Here is a 19,930-nt window from a genome sequence, read left to right as displayed (position 1 = left end):
TTATGATTTAATACATTTAACTATTTAACTTAAACGCAAAACATAATTTTATACATTTTACTTTTAAATGAATAGAAGAAACACAATTAAAAAAATATATGAATCTCATACATTAACCAAAAATTTACCTATAAATTTATATAAGTTTGAAGTTACACTACAAGAAAACACAAGTTTAACGAGGAAAATTAACGAGGAAAAACAATCCTCGTAAAAATACGTCGATTTTGCGAGGAAATTACGTGAAAAAATAAAAGCATTGTTATTTCCTCGTAACGTTACGACAAAAAAGTTTCGTCGTAAAGATGATGTAAATTGACGTGGTTTTTACGAGGAAACACTATTTCCTCGTAAATACGACGTAAACTTTGTGAGTTCTTTAGAATTAGTTTACGTGTACTTAACGAGGTAATTTTGAATCCACCACCAAGTTAGCTTCCTTCCATACCCTCGGATGAGAGATTCGGGTATAAATTGGTTAGCCGTGATCAAAGTTACACCTCGAGGACGAATCATCAGTGGAGAAGAACCACCATTGAAAAAAGAACAGATAAATGAAGTCGAGGAACCTGAACAAGAAATTGATGACATCCTTCTCATTGATCCGCATAATCACGAGTACGAAGATCTTACCGACGATGCCACAGACAAAGCTGTTGAAGACGAGTTTAATGAAAATGATGATGTTTCTAGTGATGACGAGAATGTTGATGTATCCGATTGATGTATTTGATTTTGTGTAGTTTTTTTTTATGAATAAGATAATGTGGGAGTTTGTTTTATGAATAAGGTAATGTGAGAGTTTGTTTTAATTATGAATAAGGAATTGTGGTTTGGAATGGAAAGAATTGATTGAGGTGAAAGAATAGATTGAGGTTCAAGGGTAGATGGGTTTGGGGTTTGGAATATATGAAGTAGAAGATAAAGAAGATGGGGTTTGGGGTTTGGGGTTTCGGGTTTCGGATTTTAGGGATTTAAACGTAATACTCGTTAATTCCTTGTAAAATAGCGTGGAACTTACGACGAAATGTAAAATAAAGAACGCGGGCCATGCTAATTCCACGTAAGCCAAAATCGTCGTAAAGAAGTCGTAAAGACACGAGGAAATTACGACGAAATTAAAAAATATAAAGAAAGCGGGGCACGCTAATTCCACGTAAGGCAAAATCGTCGTAAACGAGTCGTAAGCCAACGAGGAAATTATGACAAAATTATAAAAACTAGAAAAAAGAAGAGAAGAAAGATACTGGAGTCACATGTGGCGAGACTTACGTTAGTCTCACCCACATGAGTTCCAATATCTTCTTCTCCTCTTTTTTTTCAAATATTTCTAATTTGAAAAACATTTTGGTGAAAAGCGGGACTCGCTAATTCCTCATAGTATAAAAACTAGAAAAAAAAAGAAAAGAAGAAAGATTTAGGAATCACATGTGGCGAGACTTACGTACGTAAGTCTCGCCCACATGAGTTCCAATATCTTCTTCTCCTCTATTTTTTTCAAATATTTCTAATTTGGGAATGTGGGAATTGTGATTTAGAATGGAAATAAAGATGGGGTTTGGAATATATGAAGTAGAAAATAAGGAATATGGGGTTTGGAGTTTCTGATTTTAGGGATTTAAACATAACACTCGTTAATTCCTCGTAAAGCGACGTCGAACTTACGACGCGGGCCTCGTAAAAGACTCGTAAGAAAGCGATGAAATATAACGATGAAATAAAAAATAAAGAAAGCGACCCCCGTTAATACAAGGACGAAATCGTCGTAAATACCACGTAGGACGAAATCGTCGTAAATACCACGTATGACGAAATCGTCGTAAATACCACGTAGGATGAAATCGTCGTAAATACCACGTATGACGAAATCGTCGTAAATACCTCGCAGTGTAAAAACTAGAAAAAAACAGAAAAAGGAGAAAGATACCAGATTCACATGTGGCAAGACTTCCAACAATTATAATGGTAAGTCTCGCCCACATGAATTCTAATATCTTCTTCTTTTCCTTTTTTTTCAAATATTTATAATTTGAATAGGATTTTTCTGAGGAGTGTGATTTGAGATAGGGTGTGATTTGGGAGTTTGTGTGTGGGTTGAGAAGGAGAGTTACGGGTATATTTATAGGGAAGCTTTCCTCGGTAATTCCACGTAAGCGAAATCGTCGTAATGTCCTAGTACGATAAAACGCGGGCCTTTGTAATCTCTCGCTGTTTCGTCGTAAAAAAAAACACGGGCCTCTGTAATTCGTCGTAAAATTATGAGGAATTTGCGACGGTATGTAATCTTATATATACCCCCGAGCGCTCACTCTTTCTTTCCTCTCTACTTCCTCTCCACTTCCTCTCCACTTCCTCCCTGTTTCGTTGCAATGGTAAGCCTCTCTAATTCCTCTCTAATTTGGTTAGTTTAGGTAGATTAGGTGGTTAGTATAGGGAATTTAGATAGGTTTACGGATCTTATGTTATTTAGAGTTGATTAGGTGGATAATGTTGGAAAATATACTGTTGACGAAAATTTAAAAAATTAATTTTTTTTCTCGGGTTCGAAAAGGTAGACTTACTGCCCATTACAGAGAGATGTTCGGTGAGCCGGGTAGTCGTTTAGACCCGTCGTCTTCTTCAGCGCCCGGTTCTTCGGGTCAGGAGACTGTCCCCGAGACTCAGTACACTCAGAGAGTATATTTTCTAAAATTTTAATTTTTTTTATTATTCATTTAATTTAACTTTAAATTTTTACTAACAAAATTTATTTTTTCTTTTTAAGGTTGTCCCTAAAAAAAAAGGACGGACGTTGGGGATTGGTTCCGTCAACGATGTTCCGAGAGTGACATCGTCTTATGGTCAGCGACGGGATGATGAAGTCTCTCAGCTGCGTAGGGAGTCCGATGAGTTGCGTAGAGACTCTGTTGAGCTACGTCACGAGTTGAGCTCGACGCGATCTCGTATGGGTGGACTCGAGGGCTTCTTGGACGTTGTAGCGGCCACAAATCCGGAATGGGAGACCTTGTTGAGGACCATGCGACAACGAAATCCTATTCCAGGCGAGTCAACATCCGACACACATGCCGAGGCGGATGTAACGGCGAGAAGTGATGAATTCTACCGGCGATTAACGACCCTTAGTTCTTTTTAATTTCGGTTCTTGTATTATGAATTCAAAACTTATTTATATATAAAATATTTTGGTTTTCATTTTTTTAGAATTTTAATTTTATTAATAATTTAAAATTTTTAAATTATTTTTTAAATTTTGTTTTTTTATATTTCTGTAAAATAACGAAACGAAGTAAATTCGTAGCTAATTTTGTGACTTCTTTACGTCGAAGCTTAACGAGGTTTTTACGAGGAAAGGTTTACAAGGAAATGACGTGGAAAGTTCACGTGGTCTTTACGAGGAAAGCTATCAAGGTATTTACGTTTACTTTACGAGTATTTACTTTCAAGTTATTTACGTGAGTTTTACGAGGAACGGCTTTCGAGGTATTTACGAGGAAATTTAGCGACGTCCTTACGTGGAAGCTTTACGTGGTCTTTACGACGAAATATTCTGCTTCGCTTTTACGGCGAAATTATTTCCTCGCTATGTTACGACGAATTAGCGAGGATATATGCGTTACGACAAACGTATAACGACGAAACATGTTTCCTCGCTAATTACTCGTAACACTGATTTTACGACGAAATCACGAGTAAAACTGCCCTCGTAAAACTTGTGTTTTCTTGTAGTGTTAATAATATAAAATTATTGGATTACTTCTTCAACATTTTTATTGTAATATTTGGCTTTAAGTTTACATATGAAAATAATTATTTAGTGTCAAATGATGATTTGTTATATGTTTTATAAATTATATCTTTGTAATCAAACTAGATCAAAACTAAAAAAATCAACACTACTGAACTGAATAAAATAAAATAAAAACTAAACCGACCAGATACACACCAAACCAAACTGACACAAATCATACTGAACACAAACCAAACCTAACTAATTTTGTTTGAGTTTGGTTAAAGTTTTCTTAGACAAAAAAAAACGAATTGCACCAAACAAAACCCAAATTTAAACTGAACTGGCCACTCATGATACAAATGATATAATTTTAATCATATTTGTTATTTATTGTTTTGTCAAGATATATATATATATATATATATATTTGATAATTCGTTTTTAATATTAATTGATAAATTAAATTTTAGTTAATACTAATTTAAATATTTTATTTTATAATCTTAATATTAATCTTAATATCTTACATGTTTGATGAAAATATGCAATCACGAAAACAACAACAGAAATCTGATCCATATATAATCATAAAATAATGTAGTTTAAAAAAATTATCTTCTCTCAAGTTAAATATATATATTAATGATCTAGTTTTGTTGTTTTCAATTTAAAAACTTTATTTGATAAACTAAATTTTAAGCATTGTAAACTAGACCAATGTGAAACAAAGTTGAATGGAGTACTATCGTGTGGTTTACACGTCCTTCGATACTCTTTTATCACTTGGTTAGCTGTCCAAAACAGGTTGACCACTGAAATAGAATGCGAGTCTGGAAATAATGCACGATTGTGAATTACGTTGTGAAAGGAAGGGGACAAAAGATCATATTTCCGTTGGTTGTCCCTATTCTTACACTATCTGAAAAGGGCTAGTTAAGAGACTGTTGGGAACGAGAGCAAACCCCGATTGGCAACTGTCATTATCGCTCATGCAACGATCGCGTCTCAGCCATTTAGACTCAGTTACATATGAAGGGAGCAATGCTCGTCCTCACCACACGAAATTGGACAACAACTGAACAACTCACTCAGATATTTGGCAAGGCATTAAGTATGCACTATGCAGGGATATTACAGATGGTTTCAACTTTAAATATATTTTTTTCAATTTTTATTTTCATAGGAAATTACCACAAATATCACATTCATAGTACCACTTTTCATGTTTACACTAATCATTTTTACACTCACTTTTAATGAATGGTAAAAGACACTTATACCCCTAGGATTAAGTAATATAGACTTAGAGTTTAGAGTTTAGAGTTGAGGGGTGGGGTAGGGTTTTTGGAACGTGAAACCTAGGATTCAAATAAATATATTAATAAATACTTAAAAAATATAAAAAAATTTTAAAATAGTTTCAAACATAATTTTCGATTTTCAAAATGAAATTTTGAAAAATTTTAAAAAATATTTATAAAAAGTTTGAATTTGAAAAAATATAATTTGAAAACATAAAAAAAATTATTTTTTATTTAGTTTTTATTTATTTAAATAATGATTTATTATATATATATATAGATAATAAGAGTATAAGAGTCTTTTGCCACTTAATGAAGAAGATATTTTTAAAAATGTCAATTTTTAGTGATGACAAAGATGAAAAGTGGTATCATGAAAATAAATTTCTCTATTTTGATTTGGCTACTTTTCTATTCTTTTAATTTCTTTGACTCATAGGTTAAACGTTTCATCTTTGCCACACATAGGGCTACAACAGAGATGGTTTCACAATATTATAAACGTTTCTAGAGATGGTTTCACAATATTATAAACGTTTCTCGTGAACAACTTATAGAGTTTGCATAGATTTTATTCTTTTGTAAATGCATGTCTTTAGAGTGATTAATAAATTTGAAATTTTAACCAAAACTATTTTTTCTTAACTAAAAATTATTAAAATATTTGATTTTTATTTGAAAATGTAAATATGTGTTGTTTATGTGCATCATTATTCCATATATTATCTAATTTAATTACAGTTATCATTTAATTTAATAATTAATTAATATAATATATAAATATGTTATTAATTTGAAATATATAGGTTTTGCTTTTATACATATTTAAAAATTAAAATTCATACTCTATAAAATAATTAGTGTATTAAATAAATTAATTATACATATAATTTATTTTAATAATTTAATTACATTGAATATGCTTATATTTTTACTGTAATTTATAAATTTAGAATAATTCGAATATATTGTATAATAATATATAAATATTAATCTCAGATTTAATAAATTATTTAGAAAATAGATATCAATTTTATAAGGTCTTTTTATAATAAAAAGAAATATATATTTATAACTAAATTTTAAGATCGATTCAAAGCTAATATGTGTAAATTGTTTTTATGAATTAATTGATTAGAACCGATTTGACATTACTATCTTTAATGAAAATTTAAAACCCTCAAAAAAATTAATGAGAGAAATTGTATATTATACATTAAATAAAAATTAATTTCATAACATACTAGCGTTTTAATATAGGGAAATTGTCAAAAATACCATTTTCAAAATACCACTTTTCATGTTTACACTAATCATTTTTAACGAAGAGTAAAAGACATTTATAACCCTTTGATTAACTTTGACAAGAAAAACATATGGTTAACTAATCTAAACTTAAAACATCAACTTTAAACCCTAAATCATCAACTCTAAAACCTAAACCATGAAACATCAACTCTAAACCCTAAACGCCGAAACATCAACTCTAAACCCTAAACCTTAAACCTTCAAATCTAAACCCTAAAACATCAACTCTAAACCCTAAATGTAAACCCTAAACCCTAAACCCTATATATTTCTGAAATTCAAACCCTAAATCCTAAAACCCTAAACCTTCAAATCTAAACCCTAAAACATCAACTCTAAAACCTAAACGTAAACCCTAAACTCTAAAACCCAAAACCTACAAATCTAAACCCTAAAACATCAACTCTAGGGTCTTAGGGTTTAAGGTTTAGAGTTTAGAGTTTAGAGTTGAGGTTTTAGGGTTTAGAGTTGTTGTTTTAGGGTTTATGGTTAATTTTGTAGGGTTTAGAGTTTACTTTTTTGGGTTTTGGGTTTAGTGTTTAGTGTTGATGGTTTAGGGTTTAGAGTTGAAGTTTAGGGTTTAGAGTTGATGCTTTAGGGTTTAGAGTTGAAGGTTTAGGGTTTAGGGTTGTTGTTTCGGGCTTTAGGGTTTAGAGTTGATGTTTCAGGGTTTAGGGTTCGTATTTCAAAATAGTATATAGGGTTAAAGATTGATGATTTAGGGTTTAGGGTTCGTATTTAAAAAAAAAAAGTTTAGGATCGATGGTTTAGGGTTTAGAGTTGAGTTTTGGGGTTTAGGGTTTGAATTTCGAAATAGTATAATTTGAAAAAAATTTAAAAAATTATTTTTTTATTTTTTTATATTTTTTATTTGTTTAAATATTTATTTATTATATATATAAAAAACAAGGGTATAAAAGTCTTTTGCCACTTAATGAAAGATATATTTTTGAAAATGTCCATTTAGTGGTGGTAAAAATGAAAAATTGTAGCATGAAAGTGGTAAACATTAAATTTCCCCTGTAATATAATAGACTACATTTTAATCTGCATTTTAAAAATGGTGATTAATTTTTGATTACTGAAAGATATTCTTCATTTATTTAATTTGTATGATGTAGGCCTGTTTTATTTTAGTGATTTAAAAAAATATATAATCCATTTTGAAACCCGTCTAACGTTGATTACTTAAAAAAAATATCCCATATTATTTGGGGAAAATAAAACATTTGAACTATAACTCGTGTTATCATTATATTGATTCTTAATCTTTAGAAAACCAAGTTTATCCATCTAAACATAAAAAAAAAATTTCATTAAACTAATCACGTAACTAATTATTATTGTACTAAGAATATTCTTCATTTTTTTCTTAAACAAAACTATGAAATTATCTTATGTGATTAAAATTTATATAACAGAAAATTATTTTGAATATGATTAAAAGATTTGATAACAATTTTTGTATCTTCTATCAGTTATGTTTAATTTTTATTATTAAAATAAATTAAATAATCATATTAATCATATAATACAAATTTTAGATTTTCAATATATATTATATTTTGAACTTTTAAAAACTACTATAAGTTAATAAAAGGGTTTTTACCATCCATCCTGCTGAGATTATCCTTTCAAGTGTCCATTTATTACATATGGAAAGAACGAAAAGAGAGAATACATACATGGCTCACTCGGCCAGTGGATCAGTTGGCCAGAATCATTGGGAAGACTATATGATAAAGGATTGTGTCTACTAGTTATTATTATGATAAACCAAAGGTTCAGGGATAATTGCAGTATTGGTTTAGTGACACGTGAGACATAATTAGGATTCAGCTATTTGTTTTGTTATTCTTTTAGCTTTGGGTTGTACATAAACATTTTTTTCCTAATGATCAATAAATTTAACATTTTATAAAAAAAAATTGTTATAAAAATATAAATAATTATAAAAACATATAAATAGGAATCTTCATTTAAGACATAGTTATATCAAATATACTATACATCTATGTAAATATTATTTAAATTTAAATACATATCATATAGAAAGATAAAATTGATTGTTTAAATTTATTTACCATAAAATAATCGTGAATAAATAACAATAATTTATGGTTTTGGCACCATTTCAATCATATACGTAATAGTTATTGACTTCTCAACTATAATATATATATATATTTATTATTTCATAATATATATAAAAATGTAAGAAAATAATAGTACATAAATATTTATATATACAATGTTCATCATGCGCAAAGCACATGTCTTAACCTAGTTTTATAATGAATGAAATAACATGTGCGTTTAATTTTTTTTTATTTGATACATGTGTTGCCTATTTAATGGAATACCTCTAAAGATACTTCAGTCCTTAAAAAATAATGTAACGGGATTCACTATGTAATTACATAATATAAATATTAACTAATTTTAATTTTTATAGGTTAATATATATATAAAATTTTATATTCTAACTTTAAAAATAACTATTATTTTATATGAAGTTATTTAATTTTTCAATTTTATGTTTTAAATAAAATAAATTGCAAATCCATGAATTGCTGTTATTTTGTGTACCATTACTTAAGTTTATTTAAATTTATAATTTAATTAATATATTAGGTTATTTATTTTTATTTTCTATTTTCTATTTTTTATTTATTTTTATAATTTAATTATGCTATGAAATGTAATTTTTTTTTTAATTTTTGTTTAATATATATATATATATATTAAAACCGAATTAATTTTAATTGATTGTAATACTATAATAATGAATATGAATTATTTGACTGTCAAAATTAACTAGTAATTATATTTTTTTAAACTTTGTTATTATAAAATGAAATATACACTACTATAATGAAAATATTAAGGCTGAGTATTTCGGGGGACCAATCGGGTTTTGGTTTGGATTCAGTCGGGTTTCAAGTTTATGAATTTTAACTCCATTTGGATATTATAAAAGTTTGGATTAGATTCGGCTCGGTTTTAGTCGGGTTCAGATTTGGGTTTAGTAACATCTTCAAAAACTGGTTGAACCCAATATAATTTCAGTATTCAGATCTGAATGAGGATTTTAGTTCCAAAAATTATTTTATACTTAGTTAAACCTGAAAACAAAATAAAGATCGAGTTAAACAAATACCAAAATTCAAAAATAAAAAATTTGAAATGAAGAATGTGAAATGCTCATGTCACGATTATTATTGTTTCCAGTATAAACAAGTGAAATTAGAGAGAAAAACAATAAAATTAGAGAACAAAACTTAAAGACTATGTGCAAACACATCATATATGATAAACCAGAAGTGAAAACATATCAAACCCGATAAACTCGACTATATAGAATAAGGAAGAGCACCAAATACCAAAATATATAAAAATAAGTATTTGAGTTAATCATTCATATAATAGACACTTATTTTAGGTACTCAATGACATTTTAGAGTATTTTGGGTATTTATTCATGATTAAGTTCGAGTTTTTTCTGGGGTTTTTTTCCTGGAATTTTAATTTTTTTTAGTTTTTTTCAGATATTCATTTGGGCTTGGAATCAGTTTGGATAAAATACATAACCCGAAATACCATAAAACAAGTTTCATTCAATATCTATGTCAAATTCAGTTCAGGTTCAGGTTTTCAAATTCGATATGTTTGCTCACCCGTATAAAATATATTGAAAGATAAGAGTTGATGCCATGAACATGCCTCATCCAACATCTTTTTTTGTATGTTGTTGATTAATGCCCAGAAGACCGAATCAAAGATTAGGGATTGATGTGCCATGTTCAGATCTTTTCAAAAACTAGATTTATGTAACTAGTAGCAAAGTTTCATCTGAGAGCTATTTTATTTACTAATTTGTTTTCAGTTCAATCTAAATTTCATTTAAATTTGAATTTTTAAGGATAGTTAATTTCTTGGTCAACAAAATGGAACACATTCAATTCAGCTTTAGTTTCTTTCTTTAGGACTTTGTTAATAGGCTATTGTCCCTTGATTAATCGAATTTAACTTTAATTAAAATAGGATTTAAACACTAATTTTTACCCTTTTCACACAACTTTTTTCTTCTCTTTCGCTCATCTTCTTTGCATAAACCTATGTTCTCCTTCTTTCTTCTTCAATGGTGATTCCCCTGTGTGCGCTATACTAGCTTCTTCTTTTCTGTTAGCCCAAGTTGATTGAAGTAAAATACAGTTTCGTTTGTTATTGCGCCATTTGAGCTTCTATGGAGTATTATGTTTTTCTCAGACAGATTTTTGGGGTAAACCGAGTGGAATTTGCAAATCATTTGTTCAATTCAGTTTGCTTAATGAAGATAAATTATGATGCAAGGAGAAAATATACAATGTTTGAGAGAAAGTCTTTCAAGGAGTTCATGTTCACAAATCTCTATTTTGGCTTTGGATCCGGTTATTTTGAAGAAGGCTCTTTTTCAGGAAAATGGTATGGGTCGTATAAGAGCAGGATTAACCCAGTCTCTTAGATGGGTCTTTAAGGAGAATTACAATTAAAAGAAAAAGAAAAATTGAAATTAAGACAAAGAACGTCTCCTAAATAGGAGTTAGAAGAACCGTCCCTTGTTAGACACGTGTTTTAATCTTATTGGAGAGAGAATTTCAGAAGGCAAAAAAAAACTGATCACCGAGTCGTCGTTCTTTCGGTGCTCTCTCTCTCTCCTTTTCTCCCGAAAATCGTATGCATCTAGAATCGAATCAAGCTTTTGTTCTGTGATTGTATTAAGATTTTGAGAGAAATTGTGATTGTATTCAGATTTTGAGAAGGGAAAAAAAAGAAACCGACTTTGTTTGTTTTCGTTCTCTATCTCTCTCTCTCTGTTGATTACGAAAATCGCATGTGTTGGCGAATCGTTCTACTTGATAAGCAAACAAGGAAGGAACTTATATCAGCTTTACGACTTCATATGGATAGTAATTTACAAGGTATGTAACTGCACATTAAAAAAAGAATGTGGACTTGTTTGCATTTAAGTAGTTGTTCACGCTTGTTCCATTTGAAGTAGATTGAAAAGTCTCAGACTTCCTATAGCTTTGCTATTTGGTAAGTTCTGCCTTGTTTATCTGTTACAGATGAAAGTTCTGGTGAAGAAATAAAGGAAACTACTTCATCCACTCGCTCAGAAAGTGTGACCATCAAAAGAAAGATCAGAAGCAGGGAAGAGTAAAAAGAGTAAAATAGTCTACTCAGAAAAAATTGAATGCCAAATTTTCTTCAAAAACTAGTGAACAAAAGTCATTAGCCAAAACAGGTTTGTCATGTGTTACAGAAAAAGTAAACACTTTGTACTATATACTGGCAATCTACATAGAGTATTATGAAACACTATGTGTTGCTTTATCTTCTTAGGTAAGCAGAAGCTTCGGTTAAAAGAGGAAGAAGCGTCATTGACCGTATCTAGCAAAGTCCTCAGAACCGATTAAATCATATCATCCTCAATTCAAAGTGAACCATGGACGATACTTGCCCATAAGAAGCCTGAGGAAAACTAGAAAGCTTATAACCCAATGACAATGAGACCTCCTCCTCTCCCAGAGGGTACCAAGTCTGTAAAGATTATGACTTGGAATGTTAATGGATTGAGAGCATTGTTGAAGCTAGAGAGCTTCTCTCCTCTGCAACTTGCGCAAAGAGAAAACTTTGATGTGTTGTGCTTTCAGGAGGCAAAGATCTAGGCCATTACATAACATTAGCCTTTCTTATGTTTAAAAGGATTAAATTCTTGTGTACTAAATACATCTATTACACTAATGTTAGGTGAAGGATGTTGAGGAAGTTAAAAAAGCTCCTAGCTAGCTAGGAATGTTAAACAGGTTGATCCGTCCCGTCCCGTACCGCAGCGGGCTCGTCTTCGAGCGGGTCACGGCGGGCCAGGCCCGCGCGGGCTGCAGTCCTTAAAATGGCTGACCAAACCCGTACCGTAAAACATGTAGGCCTTTGCGGATCAGCCCGCGGGACATAGAATTACAAACGAACATATGGCTCATGAACGCTTCAAGATATGATTCAAGGCGCTTTATCAGTTTCATGATGAGTGAGTTTAGTTGATGATTGAATTGGATAAGGCAATACACTTGTTAGTTGAAGATTTTAGTTGGATCAAAACACTAGTTTATTTACTTTTGTTGGACTCCAAACATTTTAAAAATAAACAATACTTTAGTTGCTGAATCCAAATATTATAACTCATAAGTTCATAACAAATGCTTTAGTTTTCTGAATCCAAAATTATATAAAACTAACACCAAATCAAAGATGCTAATCCCAAAAATAAATAAAAAGAAAACACCAATCACACTTCTTATTCTTCATCTTTATCACCAACAAGCGACAAAAAGATAGAAATTTCTCTTCTTCACCATCAACTTCATCTTCTGCAAATAAGAATAATAGAAGTGAGTTAAAGATATATTGAAACCTAAAACTCCAAAATGTATGATAGTGTGAACAAATACATATAGGCAAAACTATGAAGAACCCATTGCGGGAACTAGATCTTCTTTTTCGGTGGAAAGTGAGTTTTCAAACATCTTATGATGACTCGAAGAAGCTCCACAAGTGCAGATCGAAGGCGCTTGGGAGACCGGAAGCATCATCAACCCTGAAACCACCATCACCGGAGCTACATAACGTCGAATCGCCTTCTCTCTCTCTCTCTCAATGTTTTAGACGAAAGCATAAATGGGGACTTAGGGTTGCGGGCCTTTAAAATTCCCCAGGTTAAGCCCATCCCGCTTTCGACCCGTCCCGTTTTCGACCCGTCCCGCTTTCGACCCATCCCGCTTTGAACCCATCCCGCGAGGCCCACAATTTTGCGGGCTTACCAAATGGAGGCCCAATCCCGTCCCGCAGCAAGCCTTTACGGGCCAGGCCCGCGGTCCAGGTCCTTGATTGCCATCCCTACTCTTAGTGATGGCTATGATCATAGTTTGTGGTCGTGTAGCGTCTCAAAACTTGGTTACTCTGGAACTGCTATTATCTCACGAGTAAGACAAGAATGTGCTTAATGGTGTTTGATACACAAATTTTTTTTCTTTTTAAGAACCCCAAAATAAGAGTTTACCATTGGAGATCCAAAATCAAGGCAGCTCTTAACTAAGATTCTTTATTAGTTTTAATTACTAAAATAATGAATAAGAGACCCAAATGGGGTTATGGGTTAATCATGCTCTAAGAGCATCATTATCCCAGTCTTTAAGGGTGTATCTTAGCTTAATTGGAATTAAAAATAAAATGAAAAATACATTAATAAGAAGATACGTCTCTAAATCAAAGAAAGCAAGGGACGTCTCTTGTGGACAGGTGTCCAAAAATGAGTGGGGAGGAGAGGTTTGGTGTTTCAACGCTTTCGGTTCCTCTCTCTCCCGATTCCTCTCCTCTTTCGGCTTCTCTTCGCAAGTCATCTTGATGATGTTAGGAGTTTTCAAGGCTCCTAAGACAAATGTTGTAGTATAGTGATTGTCGAACCAGTTCTGAGGGATATCAAAGCACTGAGAATGCAAGTACTCACTTAATCTAAGTGCAACCAATGATTTAGATGGGTTTTAAGCTATGACTAAAACTAGAAAGCAATAACAGAATGATACTTCTTGACTAAGGGAAAAGAGAACTCATGTGCATAGGGATTAGACCTTGGGTGATCAAGTATCGAACTAAAGATGGCAAATGATCAATCAAACTATCAACCTTAAGCCTAGACACAATTCTAAGCAAGCTCTATGTCTAGATGAATGCTCATTTGCTAACATATCTCAAACATCAAATGTCTTTGGTTGAATAATATGAAAGCAATCATTACGAACAAGTCTATTAGCTATCTTAGCATCTTTAACAACAAATGTCTTTGGCAAAGTATACTAAAAGCCTAGGAGAGTTGTCTCAGGCATTTCATCAAACACCTTTTGGGTGGGAAATGCCTATTGATCAACTTTTGAGTGGCCAACTCAGAAGATGCATTATGAATACTCTACTAGCAAGGAACAAGAATGATCTACACTAAAACATCATAGAACTAACCTAATCACCCTTGATCTCCCTAACCCATGAATTCAAAAGGTGATTACTCACTAATCTCCATGATTCCTCTTAAACCCATATTGGATTTCAGATTAATCATGTAGAGAAATAGATAAGAAATCAACAAGAACACAAGAACATAACAATCAAAATCCAAGAGATGAACTTCTCCAGAGAGTTTTTGTGTATTTCTCAATAGATCCAAAGATAATCTGCCTGGTGGTCGCTTCCAGAGTAAAAAACATAGGTTTAGAATATAAAAACGTGCCTAATGAAATGACCAAAAAGGCCCTTGAGAAAACATGAATTCGGCCAAACAAATAGACGTGGAGCGACCTCGGCACGTCGCTGTGAGAGGTCGCTCCCGGGTCGTTTCCTCGCGAGCGACCTGGCTGTGTCGCTCCGAAGACGTCGCTCCCGGCTTGCTCAGAAACCATAGACGCGAGCGACCTTAGGGTGTCGCTCTAGGAGGTCGCTCCCGGCTTGTTCGTCGCTCTCAAATCGACACAACCCGAGCGACCTCTGGGTGTCGCTGCGGTGAGGTCGCTCTAGGAGCTGGAGCGACTTTGCCTTGTCGCTCTAGGAGGTCGCTCCGAAGCGTAGATGGCGAGCGAGTTCATGGCGTCGCTCCGGTAGGTCGCTCCCATGCATTGCTCGTCCAATGATCACTCTAATCACTTCTAATCACCTCCCTTGAGCTCCAAATGTACCCAAATGTCTCCAGGAACTCCATGTGGTACTCCAATACCTAATGAAGACATATGTATGCAAAATGCAACCTAGACATGGCTTAATCCTAATCTATATGATGAAAATGCACATGAATAAATGGATAAAACAATGTGAATATGCAAGATATCAACTCCCCCAAACTTATTCTTTTACTTGTCCTCAAGTGAACTTTCTAGAACTCATAGGGAGAGAGGTTTGAAGGTGGGAGCTCATAGCCAAAAGAAACACACAAAGCACTCAAATCAACATTTAAATTCAGCATTAGTACACCCTCTCTTATTATACTCTAGCTTCTCTAGGCCTATCTGAACTCTTTCCATCCCTACACTCATCATCATGCATTCACACATGCAAATCAGCCAACTCTCAAGTTCATTAAGCATAGCATCAAGTGAATTTTTGCAAATGGTCAATTGGTCCAAGTCATTTGGTTGGGTAAGGGAAGGCTTTTATTCAAGTGAGTCAAGAGGTTCAAAATATATGATTTTAAAGGTGGTTCACTCTCAAAACAAGTAGCCTTGACATTGCACATAATATATCTAAGAAAGGGATCAACTCATGCATACAATGCTCAATCTCCATTGTTCTACCCTTTTCCCAAACATACAATTACACAATCATTCCCAAATGTCAAATCCAACTCACATCTCTCACCAAAAGATCCTAAGAACATTAACTCCTTCTCTTTGAAATCTACAAGGGATTTTTCACAACCTCAAAACATTACTTAGCTCCTAACAACTTTGCTAGCCCCCTTTTTCTTTCTTTTTCTTTTCTTTACGTTTTTTTTTTTTTTTTTTTTTTTTTTAGATGGGGGCCAAGACTTTTCATAACTTGAGCTAGAGGTTTTTCTACTTATCCCAATAAGACAATTCACTTAAACACAAAGAGTCATTTATTTTCCTTTTTCATTTCTCCCAAATCATAATCACAACTCTCACCCCCCACCTATAGCTAGACAATAGAGTGCCCAATCTAGCAAGAATGAAGATCAAGCATTGTCGTTCCCGATACTCTCAACATTATGCACGTGTAAGACTTTCCGAAAAAGGCCTCACTCATCAAACAATGAAAGTTTAAAAGGAGGGAAAGGTTTTGGGAGTGGTCTACCACTAGAGTTTGTCAGAATAAGATTGGCATAAAGGATGTGACAACTCAGGTGTGTATAGCCATGACTCAGTACACAAGGGACCATGAGCAAGAAGCATTAAGTTCGTTTAGTTCAAATAAGGTTGTAGTTGGCTTCAAAGACTGAGTTTCAGCAATCAACAAGTTTCAGGAAGAGTTTTCAAGGCTCGAAACATACAAGTCTTTTTGAGAGGTGCAAAAGCTACTCAGGTGCAACGTAGTGTTCTTTACAAGGCATTTAAAATCATTGCTCCCAATGCAAGTAAATGCAACCTATATGCTCTAGACTCTCCTAGAAATGCCAAAGATGCAAACTAAATGAATTTTTTTTTTTTATGCAAATATATATGTATAATGCAATGCATGAGACTCAAATCATCAAAGCAAACGTGATCAAATACTTGGTACCTCCCCCAAACTTAAATAACATAGTCTATGTGTTGTCAAGGAGAGAGAGATACCCAAAAAGAGAAAACTAATATGCAACAACGAAATGGTATATACAAGGGAAAGTAGTGTGTTACCTTCTATGGAGAATGAGTAGAGGGAGATGCTCCCTCCTCGTCGTCCTCAGGTGGTAACTCTTCAAGGTGCTCATCAGTAAGAGTGCCCATCTCTTCAATGTAGAAGGCTTGCCCGAACACAGTTGGCTTCTTCATTTTCTCCTTGATGTCAAAGTGGAGAACATGTCCTTTACCCAAATGGAGATCAATCGTGCCCGCTTTCACCTTAACAATTGCTCCTGCTGTAGCTAAGAATGGCCTTCCAAGAATCAATGGGTCCTGAGCCTCCTCACCCATCTCAAGCACCACAAAATCTGTAGGTATCTCATACCTTCCAATCTTCACAGGTAGGTCCTCTAAGATGCCCACAGGGTACTTCACTGAACGATCAGCTAACACCAGAGAGAGTCTACACTTCTTGTACTGAGTGAATCCAAGCTTCTTTGCAACAGACAAAGGCATCACGCTGACACTAGCTCCCAAATCGCAGAGACATTTCTCAAATACCATAGGTCCAAGAGCACAAGGTAGTGTGAAGCATCCTGGATCCTCTAACTTCTCTGGAACATCAAGCCTTTGGATGATGGCACTGCACTCATGGGTAAGAATCATCATGCTTTCCATTTCCTTCTTCTTTGCAGCTACAACATCTTTCAGGAACTTGTTGTATTGAGGAATCAACATGAAAGCATCGATGATGGGCATTGCAACCTGAGCTTCACTCATTTGCTTGTCAAACAAAGCCTTGTACTTCTCTAGCAGCTGCCTCTTGAATCTACCAGGGAATGGTAGTTTGGGTTCATAGGGAGGAGGAACAAAAGAGTTCTCATTTGCTGGAGCAAGAACTTCACCATCTTTCACTGTTTTCTTCGCTTCCCCAACCTTTCCTTTACCCTTGGCTTCCACAATCTTCTCCAAGATTTCATCATTGATTTTCTCATCAACAATCACCACTTCATCATCTAAGTTGATGGCCACCTCTTCACCTAGTTTCTCAGCATCACTGGTGAGGGTTGTAGGAGGTAACTGTTTACCACTCCTAAGGGTGATAGCTTTGGCCTCCTTGGGGTTTTGGTCAGATTTTCCAGGTAGAGATCCTTGCTGGCGAGTCTGGTGAGTGTTCATGGAAGCAAACTGATTCTCTAAATTCTTGACTGTAGAAGCAAGATGTGAGAACTTGTTGTTGAGCTCATTGTAGCTTCCATCAATCTTGGAATGAAGGTTTTTCAACTCATATCCAACATGCTTCTCACTTCTAGTCTGAGACTCCAAGATTTGTTTCAGCAGGGTGTCAGTGCTGCTCTCTTGAGGAGCAGAGGAACCAGATGAGGGGTTTTGATGAGGTTGATAGCTGCCTTGCTGGTTGTTTCGAGGCGGATAACCACTCTGTTGGTTGTTGGGGTAGGATTTCTGTTGGTAGTTGTTGTACTGAAAGTTGGGCTCTTTTTTGTACCAGCTACCATTGTTGTTGATGAAACACAGGTCTTCCTGACCTTCCAAACCCTCAACCTCATGGACAACAGGTGGTGTATCTTGGCTTGGGTTACCAACAAAGTGCAGCTGCTCTTGTGTGGCTTTATCAGCAAGGAGGATGTCTATCTTATCCTGTAGAGCTTTCAACTCCTTCCTCGTCTGCTTATCATCTGTTCGACTGCTTCTGTCGTGGTCTCCACTGTAGACTGCATCACTCTTTACCATGTTGTCAACCAGCTCCTCTGCATCTTCCTCAGTTCTCCCCAAGAAGAACCCATTGCTAGCTGTATCCAGTCTGGCCCTGTACTTAGGAAGAGCACCACGGTAGAATGTGCTCAGCAAGCTCTTTCTCCCACTGACGTGCCTTATCCCCCAAAGAGAAAGGGAATAGCTTGAGCTTTAAGGCATCTTCGGACACACCATTGGTTTTTGACAACCCACAGTAGCTGTCGAACCTATCCAAGTGATCAAATGGGTCCTCCAGAGCCAAGCCATGATACTTGTTGTTCTCGATCACGTTGAGGAATCCTGACTTGACCTCAAAGTTGTTGGCTGCCACAGCTGGTGCTCGGATTCCGAATCTGTGACCATGTATGTTGGGGCGGTCGTAAGTGCCAATGGGTCGAGCTGCCCGCGGTTGGTGTTCTGCCCCTTGCGGTGGATCTGCCATATCAATATCCAATCGCTGCAAGTGGGCTTATTGTTCTTCTTCTCTTCTAGCTCGAACACACTCCCTCTCTAAAGCTCTGATGTCTGCTACTATTGGAACTAGGTTTGTTGGACCCCTGCTCCTCAAGTTCATACACCTGAAAGTTAAAGGTAGGTGAAGAAGAAGAATCAGTAACAAAAGAAAATAAAAATGACTTAGTCTCAAGTAAATGACTAAATCTCAATGTTCAAATCTACTCAGAATTTGGCAACGGCGCCAATTTGATGTTAGGAGTTTTCAAGGCTCCTAAGACAAATGTTGTAGTATAGTGATTGTCGAACCAGTTCTGAGGGATATCAAAGCACTGAGAATGCAAGTACTCACTTAATCTAAGTGCAACCAATGATTTAGATGGGTTTTAAGCTATGACTAAAACTAGAAAGCAATAACAGAATGATACTTCTTGACTAAGGGAAAAGAGAACTCATGGGCATAGGGATTAGACCTTGGGTGATCAAGTATCGAACTAAGGATGGCAAATGATCAATCAAACTATCAACCTTAAGCCTAGACACAATTCTAAGCAAGCTCTATGTCTAGATGAATGCTCATTTGCTAACATATCTCAAACATCAAATGTCTTTGGTTGAATAATATGAAAGCAATCATTACGAACAAGTCTATTAGCTATCTTAGCATCTTTAACAACAAATGTCTTTGGCAAAGTATACTAAAAGCCTAGGAGAGTTGTCTCAGGCATTTCATCAAACACCTTTTGGGTGGGAAATGCCTATTGATCAACTTTTGAGTGGCCAACTCAGAAGATGCATTATGAATACTCTACTAGCAAGGAACAAGAATGATCTACACTAAAACATCCTAGAACTAACCTAATCACCCTTGATCTCCCTAACCCATGAATTCAAAAGGTGATTACTCACTAATCTCCATGATTCCTCTTAAACCCATATTGGATTTCAGATTAATCATGTAGAGAAATAGATAAGAAATCAACAAGAACACAAGAACATAACAATCAAAATCCAAGAGATGA

At 34.4% G+C, this 19,930-nt stretch overlaps 1 pseudogene; it reads left to right on the top strand.

Annotated features, from left to right (window-relative positions):
- The first annotated feature begins 11,212 nt into the window (after positions 1-11,212).
- On the top strand, positions 11,213-13,614 carry LOC106436634 (annotated as a pseudogene).
- Positions 13,615-19,930: the final 6,316 nt, after the last annotated feature.

This window comes from Brassica napus, chromosome C6 (genome assembly GCF_020379485.1).
Source record: "Brassica napus cultivar Da-Ae chromosome C6, Da-Ae, whole genome shotgun sequence".
NCBI lineage: Eukaryota > Viridiplantae > Streptophyta > Magnoliopsida > Brassicales > Brassicaceae > Brassica > Brassica napus.
This window is presented reverse-complemented; position numbering and strand designations above follow the sequence as displayed.